Genomic DNA, 12735 nt, shown 5'->3' with positions numbered 1-12735 from the left:
CTAAACCTGCATCTTGAAATTTTTCTCATTTATTGGTTTTTGATGACTTGGCTAAATTCAATTTTTTGGTCAAATTTCCAAAGAATCTACAGTTGATACTCATTTGATAAATGGAGGAAGGACATGAGAACAGTGGGAAAGTATGGATGATTTAGTGTAGTAGGAAGATCACAGCCTTAGATGACAGATAGACTCCAGTTTAAATTACAGTTTTGCCATATATTGGCTATGTGATATTGGTGTTTTTACTTATCTCTATCAATTTTTTGATTTCCAAAATAGAGATAGTAATAACTATATTATTGTCATATAATGCAATATATGTAATATAAATGCAAAACCATGTAAATGTCATGGATTTGCATTGTAGATAAAATGATAGTCTTTAGCAGAAAACCTGCCATTTGGCATATACTAAATAAATAGAAAAAAAGATATTGATGTTTATATTAGTCATAATCATACATTGAATTATGTGCCAGCATTTATTGATGTAGAGGAATTTAGTTATGACCCCTTCCATTCTTAAACTGACATTCAAGGCAATGAAGAAGCCAAAACTTGAGACTTTATCTTGTAATAAGAGAACATTATTTTGGCAAGTGATAGGAAACTTGGTGTGCAAAAAAATCAATGTTGTTAATGTTCATACTGCCTTTTGATAATTTGGCAGTTACTTAGACAGCTAAGTTTTAATAGTGTTAATTGATTTATAATCTACACTATTTCCAGTCTGATCAAACCCAAATTTTAATTTAGTAGGTAATGTTTCAGCAACTTTCCTCATTTAAAAAAAAGCATAATCTTTGTGCCTGCTTGAGATTATACTGAGACTTTTACTTATAGATTTTTGTTACAGGAATGAGAGGGGGACACAAATATAGGAAGCCTGGAATAGAACAGAGTGAACTGTATGTGAACAGCCGTCCTGAAACCAGTCTGATTTCCTGGGCCTGTTGCAAAGAAGGAGCAGCAGCTCAAGCCTTGGAAAGTGACCCTGAGGCTTAACCACACACGAGTTTGGGGGTGGCTAAGAGAACCACCGCATCTGAGGGCCTTCGTGATCTGACACCAACTTATCATTTTGTTTGTTACTCGTCATTTTGTCTGCCACTATGTTATATTTGACTTTACTTTCTTTCTGCATGGGACTACTTACCATTTATCAAATCAAACTATATTTACTAACTATGAACACCCTGACTTAAACCATCAGCCTGAATTTCCATTACTTCCCTCTCCAGGTGCTCAAGTTTAATTCTTCATGGCTTTGGGTCTCAGACTAACAGATAGATGTTCCACACATTGAAATGGCCCTTTACAATAGTGAAGAGCCTTTCACACCTATTCTCTTATTTGGTTTTTACAAGAACCTTATCAGTATTTTAGGTTACAATTAAATTAGTTTAAAATACAATTTTTCAGATGAGGAAAATAGAAAACATAGATGTGCTTTAAACAACTATGAAGATCACATAAATATTGGAGAAGGAATTTGAAATTAAGTGATTTGTCTTAAAGTTTTTTTCCTCAATACCTTATATAATTCCATAATAGCTTTCATTTCACAAAATAACATAACTTAAGAACTGGGACAGCTCCTATAAATTTAATTTGGTTATCACTGACTCTTTCTTGCTTTCACTTTATTATTTTTTTCTGATAGGCTTCCTTGAAAGGTGAAATGGGCATAAACTGTCATCAGTGAATTTGAGTTCAAAAAAGTATTCCTGGTTAAATATATATCAAGTCTGCACTCTATGCTTTTGAGAACTGGGGCTTTGTGATTAAGTCTGTCACATGAAAAAAATGAAAATGAAAAAAAAATCTCTATGAAGGTCCAATACGATTGCCAAACACTAATTTTTGAAATGGCAATTTGCTGTTTCCATGTTATAGAATAATATTTAATTTATCCAGAAATGTTAAAACCAACTACGGTTCCAAATGGTCAGAAATTATAATGCAGGGTTTGAACTGACTTGTCGAAAGTGCTAAGCTCCAGATTTAAAAAGTTTCATGAGTAACTTTGATTTTCCCAGAGATACGTGAGCCTTTGGCACATACAGGCTTTGCGGTAAGTATTTTGATTTCCAAAGGAATGTTTGGGAAATGCCAAACCAGCATAAATCATAAAGCTTAAAAGTGCCTGCCTCTCCTCCTCCTCCTCCTACTGCATGTCTTGCTGAAGTTTCTACACCTTTATGTACCACAAAGAGGCTGAAATGTATCGGAAAACTGTAGTTGGAGGTGAGGGAAAATAGGAGGAAAGATTACATTTTGTCAGTCCTTTTATTCTTTATCACTAGTTTCTAGGTTTTGGACAGTAGAGTGAGATGAAAGAAGGTCCCTGCTGTCTTACTGAAAGACAAAGTCATGATTCCTGGTGTTCAGGGACAAGCCCTGGGTTGAATACATCACAGTTACATCTTGGGCATGTCTTAGTTCTATGCTGGCAGAGAAAAATGCTGCTGGACATTTTTGGGGTGTGCGAGTGAGACAAGAGAAGAGAAGTTAAAATGATTTGAGGGTTATTGTGGCCACAGAGAGGTTTGAGAAGGAGACCAAAAGTCTTACAGCTTGTGTTTGATTATTTCCACTCTTGTTGCCATATGTATTTTGAGGCTTTTTCAGCTGTTCCTCACTGTGTCGTTGAAAGAAGAACGTTGAACTGAGATTTTACAGAACTGGGTTTCAGTTATGACTTCAACACTCCCTGTTTCTGTAACGTTTGGCCAAATCACTTAGTTTCTCTAGTTATCTCTTTTCCTTATTAATAGCACAAAATAGACACTAGCATTCTTTTATAACTTATAGAACTATTGTGAGGCACAAGTAAACTAATAGATAATGAAAACCCATGCATCGCATAAAGCACTAAAGAAATCTATGGAATTATTGGGATTGTATCATAAAAAATGAGTCTAGAATCTTTTGTATTTTTAATATTCATGTAATCACATTGTCCTACCATATTTTTATTTAATGAGATTGCAGCTTTCGATAGGCACACTGAAAAAAAAAAGAATCTGAGACTAAGACAGTAATCTGGCGTAAGATTTCTCCTGGTGGCAAGGGACTTCACGAAGAGAGCATTCAGATTTCAGGTGTTCTACCTTGTCTACATTTTAGGTTGGGTACCGTGTGCCAAAGGGATGTGCCATCCCCTTACAAACTCCTGCCATCTGCTGGAAGGCCCCTCCTGAGGAGCCAGAATAGCATGGCAATACTTTTCTCCCCTTCCTTCTTTCCTTCATTACTGCCACAAGCAGCCACGTACTAACAATTTACCTACACGAATAAAGAAAATATTTATTCTAGTGCCCAAACTTGTTTATAGAAGTCAGAATTTTTTATTATGAGTTTCCTTTAAGCCCTCAGACAATGGTACATCTGACATCATTTAAATTTCCAATTTATACATTTCACTGAAGAAGACTCACTATACTGAAATAGCAGCATCACTGAAATGTGAATGAGACTTGGTGCACTAATTTTTAATTTGGCCATTTGCCTACTCACTGAAGCAGGAGAAGAGATGAAGATAACCTGCTTAGGATGGACTAGGAAAATCCTTTTATTCTGGCATTGGGAGTCAGAGGGGACGGGTTCCACCTTGTGTGCATAACACATCTATAAAGTGAAGTATGTCATTCCATTTACTCCACCAACACCTATAGTTCTGGTAGTTAAGACTCTCACTGAGGGTCGATTATAAACAAAGAAGAGGAATTTCTTTGCCATCTACTTAAGCAATTCAACCAATCTTTTATTTAAAATATGTAAATGAACAAAGGAGGAAAATTGGATAGGCATTTAAGAAAAGCCAGCAGCACAAATAAAAATTGCTAAAATAAAAAAAAAAAGCATGCTCTTGAGAAGTGAATAAAATTCATGGAAGAAAAAAATAACTAAAAGTCCATTTTGCTAAAATTTTTGGGAGTGTTTAAAAAGTATATTTCATCCATAAAATAAAAAATACAAGAAATATGCTCCCTCTAGAAAGATGCACTAAGAAAAAAGAAAGAGTTTGTTTTGGCTACATTTTAAAAAATCAATAGCAGAACTAGAGGAAAATTCAAGTAATTCTCTCAGAATATTATTCAAAGATGAAAATTTTGATAGAAAAGATGAGAGACAGAGAGACCCAAAATCCATCTAATGAAAATGGGAAGAGGGGATTCTACAGAAACCATAGAAGAAATATACCCACTGTTGATTAAGATTACAAAAACGGTTCCATATAGTGAAATTTCATAACCTTAATTAAAAAAAGACCTAACATTTTTTATAGAGAAAAACAAAGAAACAACATCCAAATAGTACATCTATAAATTAGCAAAGCAAATGGCATCAGATTTCTCATCTGCACATAAGTTCCTAGTTGACAATAGAACTAAAAGTTCAGAGAAAAGATAAGATTTTTTAAAATTGAGGTACAGTCAGTTACAGTGTGTCAATTACTGGTGTACGCCACAATGTCCCAGTCATGTATATACATACATATAAAACAATAAGATTTAAACCTAAACATTTCTTTATAGATATTACTAGTCAAGTGTGTATGCCAAATTAAGACTTTTTTAGACATTGAATGATTCAAAAAGTACATGTAAAATAATATGAGGAAATGCAAAGGCAAAATTTAAATAAAATCCCCAAAAGTACAACTATCTGGGAAATGGTCTTCAGCATTTACTTCATAAGCTACACACACTCACCCTCCCCCCCAACACACACAAATAAAAGGTTAGCATCTGCCATGGAACCTGCTTAAGATGGCTAAATAAGTATTTGTTAAATAAAGGCTTTGAATTCATATCATAGTCCATGGTTGAAGTTCTAGATAAACATTACCTTCCCTTCAGATATTTTGGGCTATATATTTTTCTTTTTGGAGTTTGGCCAAAGATAAAGCAAGAGACCAAGCTTTCATCATTTAAGCTGGAGAACAGAGACAGAGACAGAGACAGAGACACAGAGAAGTTCCCCCAATTTTATTTTGTCACATAGCACAAAGAAAATTATAAAAGATGCGATAATTGATGTGATACATAAAAAGAGCATATGGGACTTGAAAAATTCTAGCTGCCTAATAGTAGAATGACCATCTATTAGCCAAATAGAGATATTTGATATCAAGTATTAAATACAAGTGAACTTATTTACAAAACAGAAATGGACTCACAGACATACAAAACAAATACATGGTTACTAAAGGGAGGGGTAATAAATTAGGAGTTTGGGATTAGCAGACACAAACTACTATATAGAAAATAGATAAACAACAAGGTCCTATTGTATGGAACAGGGAATTATATTCAATATCCTCTAATAAACCACAATGGCAAAGAATATATATGTGTATAACTGAATCACTTTGCTGTACACCAGAAATTAACACAACATTGTAAATCAACTATACTTCAAAAATAAAATAAGATAAAATAAAAAACAAAGAGAGATATTTGAGAGTGAAAAAGGGTGCTAAAATAATAAAAATACATACCTCAAAAGTTACATAATCATTGCCCAGATTTGGTCAAACTCAATTTTCTGGGCACAGCCCTCCAGAATATCAAATCTGCTCGAGACTTTTGATATCAACTGCAATAATAATAATAATAATTACTATTATTATTCTCTGGGAATGAGGCTTTTTTCAACTTTTTTATTTAGTTATAGTCATTTTACAATGCTGTGTCAAATTCCAGTGTAGAGCACAATTTTTCAGTTATACATGAACATACATATATTCATTGTCACATTTTTTTTTTGCTGTGAGCTACCACAAGATCTTGTATATATTTTCATGTGCTATACAGTATAATCCTGTTTATCTATTCTGCACATGCCTGTCAGTATCTACAAATTTTGAACTCCCACTCTGTCCCTTCCCACCCCCTGCCCCCTTGGCAACCACAAGTTTGTATTCTATCTCTATGAATCTGTTTCTGTTTTGTCTTTATGTTCTTTTCTTTTTTTTTTTAAGATTCCACATATGAACGATCTCATATGGTATTTTTCTTTCTCTTTCTGGCTTACTTCACGTAGAATGACATTCTCCAGGAATATCCATGTTGCTGCAAATGGTGTTATGTTGTCTTTTTTATGGCTGAACAGTATTCCATTGTATAAATATACCACATCTTCTTTGTCCAGTCATCTGTTGATGGACATTTAGGCTGTTTCCATGTCTTGGCTGTTGTAAATAGTACTGCTATGAACATTGGGGTGCAGGTGTCATCGTGAAGTAGGGTTCCTTCTGGATATATGCCCAGGAGCAGGATTCCTGGGTCATGTGGTAAGTCTATTCCTAGTCTTTTGAATAATCTCCATACTGTTTTCCACACTGGCTGCACCAAACTGCATTCCCACCAGCAGTGTAGGAGGGTTCCCTTTTCTCCACAGCCTCTCCAGCATTTATTGTTTGTGGACTTTTGAATGATGGCCATTCTGACTGGTGTGAGGTGCTACTTCATTGTAGGTTTGATTTGCATTTCTCTGATAATTAGTGATATTGAGCATTTTTTCATGTGCCTATTGATCATTTGTGTTTCTTCCTTGGAGAATTGCTTGTTTAGGTCTTCTGCCCATTTTTGGATTGGGTTGTTTGTTTTTTTGGATTGGGTTGTTTGTTTTTTTTCTTATTTGGCTACTAAAGGATTTTGTTTGCCATTGAGTGCTGTTTTATTAGCAAATACCAATTAAATTTAAGGCTTCCCACTCAAAATACATGAAAAGCACTGATCAGTGTTTTGGTTTCTGTTAGTTTGTAAGGAGACAATACATTTTTAAAATTCTCCCAAGGCTTCATGTTGAAGTTTATCTTTACTCTCTTGGTTTCTTGTTTGTTTTGTTTTTTCATAGAAAAGACTATATACATTAGTAAATCCTAATTCAAAGACTTCTTTTGTGTGAGAGTTTTACATTTGATTTGTTTTCTCTTTCAGATTAGGTTGCGTGGCTTTTGGGGAGATGTGTATGTGTGAGGGGCAGGGCTGTGAGTTTTTTACTTTCTTAAATATGTTTTTTGGTGCCGTAAAAAAAAAAAGTATATGCTTCAGTGCCATTAAGCATATTCACAGAGTTGTGCAAACTCACCAGCCACTTCTTGTCATCCCAAACTGAAACTCTGTGTCATATCCACTAAACACTAACTCATCTTTCTCCATGCTTCCTCCCCTCAGCCCCTGGTTAACTGGTCTACATTCCAACTCTACAAATATGAATACTCTCTGACTTCATGTAAGTTGTCTTATACAATATCTTTTTATGTCTGGTTGATTTTATCAGAGTTCATTTAAATTGTAGCATGTGTCAGAATTTCATTCCTGTTTTAAGCTGAACAGTATTCCATTGTGTGTGTGTGTGTGTGTGTATAAATATTTTGTTTATTCATTTATCCATGAATGATGGACACTCAGGTTGTTTCCACCTTTTGGCTACTGTGAATACTACTACTACTATGAACATGGGTGTACAAATATCTGTTAGAGTCTCTGCCTTCAATTATTGTAGGTATTTAACTAGAAGTGAAATTGCTGGGTTATATGGTAATTCTATTTTTAATTTTTTGAAGAAGTATCACCCTGCTCTCCAAAATAGCTGCACCATCTTACATTCCCACCAGTAATGCACAAGGATTCCAATTTCTCCACAACCTTGCCCAAACTTGTTATTTTCTGAGGTTTTATTTTTTGTTTATTTGTTTGCTTTTTTTGTAACAGCCATCCTCATGGGTGTGAAGTGGTGTCTCATTATGGCTTTGATTTGCATTTTCCTAGTGATTAGTGAGGCTATCTTTCCATGAGTTTATTGATCATTTTTACATACCTCCATTGGAGAAATGTCTGTTCAAGTCCTTTGCCCATTTTTTGATGTCTAGTGTTAGTAATATGTGGAACATTTACAGTGTTTTGTATCATATAAGACAACGATGATGGAACTACTAACAGTCAATTCACCTTGCAAACAATGTAAACTAATGGTATTGACAAATACAGTACAGTACTGTAAATGATTTTGCCTTTCTTATGATTTTCTTAAATTTTCTTTTCACTAGTTTACTTTATTTTAAGAATAAAGTATATAATACATATGACAAACAAAATACCTTTTAATAGACTGTTTATGTTACCGATGAGGCTTCCAGTCGACAGTAGGCTATCAGTAGCTAAGTTTTGGGAAGTCAAAAGTTATACATGGATTTTCGACTGCGTGAGGATCAGTGCCCCTATTCCCCTTTGTGTTGTTCAAGGGCCAACTGTATACTCCCACCAGCAGTGTATGAGGGTTCTAGTTGCTCTTATATCCTCATTAACACTTAGTATTGTTAAGCTTTTTTTAAATTAGCTATTCTTTTGAGCATGTATTGATATCTAATTTTGATTTAAATTTGTATTTCCTGTGAATAACAATTAAGCATTTTTAATATCTTAATTGGAAGAAACTGTATATAATTGGAATCCATACTTTTCAGATATTCATATTGCAGAAGTTTTTTTCCAGTGTGTGATCTGTCTTTTTACTCTCCTCATTACAGCTTCTAATAATTAGTGTTTGTGTATATAAAAATGTGTGGCGTGTGTGTGTGCATTGTGTTTAATTTCCCCTTCTATACTGTTCATCTTCATATTCTTTAGAGAAACTAATCAGACGCCTTTCTTGTTTGGAACAACACCCTTTAAATACTTCATACCTTTATATCCATTAATGATCAGACAATTTGACTTTTGTTTTTATGTTTGATCATTTTTAAGGTCATATTTTGAGGAAACTGAAGTTCTTATAGAGGAAGTGACTTCTTCAATACCTCTTAACGGTTGTTACTGGAGCAGATTTCAAATCACAATCCTTTAATTCTGCTGATATCCCTACATGCTTCCCATTGACAAGAGCCTCTAAATAATACATTCAGTATACCCACTAAAAGGTTTTTTTAAAATCAAACTTTCCACAATTTACTTACTCAAGATTCAGGTTATTTAAATTTTTTGGACAGTTCTAATTATTTTTTCCATAATAGTTCCAAAAAGCTTCTGCAAATCACAGCCTCTCTGTCCTGACCTGATAGAACTGTAGAGCAGACTCCTTAGGGTAACTTTGCTTTTATGAGAACTGACAATTCATGTCTCCCCAAAAGCACTCTCATTTTTCCTTTGCTCTCAAGTCTGCTATTTTAATCTAGTCAGTTGCAAAGGAAAAGAAGATTAAAGCAGGGTAAGGCGTTACACACACACACAAAAGCACTGTACTGAAGAGGAAAACAGAATCTTGTGATTTTGGTATCCAATAAACGCTTGATTTTAGAAAAAAAAAAAAAAACTTAGAAACATGGTATTTCAAATAACCTGACAGATGTTGTTTTAAGTGATGCTATACAATTGTTATATTTCTTCCTAAAAAGACATAGAAGCAATAATGATGAGTATAAATAATCTCAAAATAATTTTGCACAACTAAAACTGCACTATTTAAGTAGTGTATCCCAGAGCTTCCTAGCTACAATTAATACATGTGCTTCAAATGTCCTTTTACATTTTATGCCCTAAGTTAATAATCACTAGAGGCTCATGGACTTAAACAAAGTTGTATTGCAATGAATGCATATAGATGCTTTGGAAAGAATTAATACGGTATTACCACAGGATACTGTTTACTTTGCTGCTCCTTAGAAATCATATCTTCCCTATTAGCCACAAGGCTTTAAGGAGGGTAGCTATCAACTGCAATACTTACCATTTGCAGTCACCTATCCTTGAACTATTGATGTAGTCTTTGACTTCACCATCTCCCTAGGGTCTGATACCTAATCAGTTGCCAAATCCTGTTGATTTGGCCATAGTTGTAGAAATGGAGAGAAAGGGAGATTTATCTCCATTCCCCAGCTATTACTTTAAAGAGGTACCACTATTGCTTCTTCGAGCAATTGCAAGAGCACCATCCAGTTTGCCATTTCTCCTGGCTCTTCTTAATCTAATCCATTTATTCCACCTGGATAATTTTTCAACAATACTAACAGGATGCTGCTTTGGTTTTATTCAAAATCTCCCAGTGATTTCTATTTTATTTTGGCAATGTAATTCCAGGGTTTTAGCGTAATGCTCAAGTTTCCACATGACCTGGCCCTAAGCTCTTTTTTTTTTCAAACCTTCCCCCCATCATTCCTCTACTATACTTTATATCCCACTCTCCTAAGTCTCTAAGATTTTCACATGGTGTGTGCCATTGCTTACTGAAGTCTTCTATCACAAGGCTTTCAACCTACCCACCTTGAAAACAGCACTTAAAACATATTGAAGTACTAAATATCTTACAAAAATGATTTCAGCTATTTCTTATAAACACAACCTACTGACTGTCAAGCACTAGTAGAGACTGTTTCAGTTCTGACAAGTATCCATCAATGTTAGAATAAAACAAACTCCATGCTGATGTGTTAATTTCTCTCTAGTGGGATGAACAAACTTCTAGCTTCTTTCTAAATAAGTCTTCTATAAACTACGGTACTTCCTCTGGCCACAGGAATAACTGCCATTATTCAATTAAATGTATCCGATGAAAGAGAAAAAGCACACATTAACTGAAGTGAGAAATAGGCAGAATGGTCTCATTTCTCCATTGTCATCTACTTTTTCACTCACTTAGACCTTTATATCTGTTCAGTGAACTCCCTTTTATGTGGCACAGGGAAACAATTTCTCTCTAAAAAGGAAGACAGTGTCAATGAGCATAGATTTCATAAATGATTCTGATTTTAATGAGATTGAAACTGTCTTCCTGTGTGGAGTTTTAAAAGGTGACTCATTACCAGGAACTAGATTTAATGAGGCCTCATTTATTCAAAAGCTTTTAGAATGTGGTATTCCACATAACTGAAATTTTCAGAAAGTTTAAATGATATTCTAAAATTTTCTTTTAAAAAAACCCTTTGAAAATAGGTATCTTCCTTTGTTGTTTTCTACAATACAGGACATTGGTCTATTTTTGTTGAGCTTGGGGGTTTATCATTATGGATATTCCTTAAGTTATTATTGAGCCATATGGTCTATAGTGGCTTTAATAACTTCTCAAATTTTGGGTGGTCAGCTGACATCTCTTTCATAATAAATTTACTTTCAGTTAAGAATATTTCTCTTGCTCTTGTTTCCTCCTTTTATCTTTTGTGAACCAAAAAACAGGTGGCCAAAGAAATCAAGAATCATATACTATATAAAAGGGCAAAATACTTCTATGTGACAGTTCACAATTTATAAAACACTGGAGTAGACATTACTCTGTTTAATCATCAAAGCAATTCTGAGGGGCAGATATTATCTACATTTACAAATAAGAAAGTGGGAGCTGAGATAAGTAGATCATATTTTGTTAAGTCCATATAGCCAGTAAGTGTATCTATAGAACTTGAACCCAAACCTGTTGCCTCCATCTATGGTATATTTTGCATTGCTGTATAGTTTCCAGCAATTTGATAAGGTCTGAGTAAGATCTCATGAGGTAGTAGGCAAGACTATGTGAAACCAATTTCCTGTCCTCAATGGTTTCATTTTTTAAACTTTGGTCCAAAGCTGTTTTGAAGAGGGATAAATGCTCCAGAAGTAGGATCACTGACTAGCTGGATAGTTGGTGTGCTGCAAAAGTTACAACTGATCTCTAATAGCTGTAAAATATAATTCTGAACATACTGACTCCCAGACATAGTAAATTCCTAGAAGATGTGGAATAAGGATGCCTAATGGACTTAGAGATCATTAGTATCATGCTCACGGGGACTCAAAGGTACTCTTTGTTGATAAAAAATTATTGCAAACAATGAAAACTTCCAGGAGCAGAGGTTCCTGGGTGAGCCCAAACTGAGCTGACATCTAGCAGAGCTTTCGGTTTTGAGGCCTAATAACTCAGAAGAGAGAGGCTCCCTCTTTCCCAACCTTCATCTGTACTTGTCTCAAAGCAAATCAAAGGGGAGATGAGGAAAATGGGACAATTGATATAGATTTTGTCTCCCCACTCAAGAAGGGTTTATTGCTCATGAAAGAAAGAGATTAGTTTTTAAGTTGACGAATATACCTTTATAAAGTATTTTATGTCTTTGAGCATAAGGAGTATTACTTCCTAGTTCAGATGAAAAAATCTGACTGCTTGTTTGAAAGAGGGTGTTTCCACTACTTTTTACACAGGCCAAACATACTAGAGTCCTGGGAGACTTACTTTCACGGTGGTTCCTTGGAGAGCAGAGGCTGATATGCAAATGGGTTATATGAAGCAAGAGAGTTAAAATATGGAGACCATCTCATGATGATTATAGTTGACTTGCATTGTGACACACTCACTTAGGACTCCCTGAAAGACAAAGGAAGGAGATGTATGTAAGGGATTAAAGGTCACACATGAGTACACTGTATGTGCAAAATGAGGGAAGGAGGAGTCAAGACAGGAGGTGTGTATGCGCAAAGAACTGGAATTTTGGTTTATTGATGAGTATGGAACTTCACTAATGTCTACAATTTGAAGATGCTTGTTCGACACGTATAATTAAGATTTCTATCAGGCACTGATGGGTCAGTGGCATATTGTGGAGCTTTTCTACTATATTAGAATGAAGAGAATGTTTGAACTGTTAGATATTAAAAAAATGAACTAGGTATTTTAGATCTCCTATTTGAGGAATATTCCAAACAAAATGAGAAGAGACCACACTACCCATGCACTAAATACCCATTTGCTTATTTCCCT

At 34.7% G+C, this 12735-nt stretch overlaps 1 long non-coding RNA gene across 1 annotated transcript in view; it reads right to left on the bottom strand.

The window, feature by feature from the left end:
- LOC135318910 (uncharacterized) overlaps positions 1–12514 on the bottom strand; it is a 33511-nt gene extending 20997 nt beyond the window's left edge. Inside the window, exons 1-2 of the long non-coding RNA XR_010377354.1 lie at positions 12211–12514; positions 5510–5607 (exon numbers count right to left, since the gene is read on the bottom strand). This is a non-coding gene — a long non-coding RNA (uncharacterized LOC135318910). The remainder of the gene's footprint in view (positions 1–5509; positions 5608–12210) is intronic.
- Between the last annotated feature and the right edge of the window lie 221 nt (positions 12515–12735).

Source organism: Camelus dromedarius, chromosome 2 (genome assembly GCF_036321535.1).
Source record: "Camelus dromedarius isolate mCamDro1 chromosome 2, mCamDro1.pat, whole genome shotgun sequence".
Taxonomy (NCBI): domain Eukaryota; kingdom Metazoa; phylum Chordata; class Mammalia; order Artiodactyla; family Camelidae; genus Camelus; species Camelus dromedarius.
This window is presented reverse-complemented; position numbering and strand designations above follow the sequence as displayed.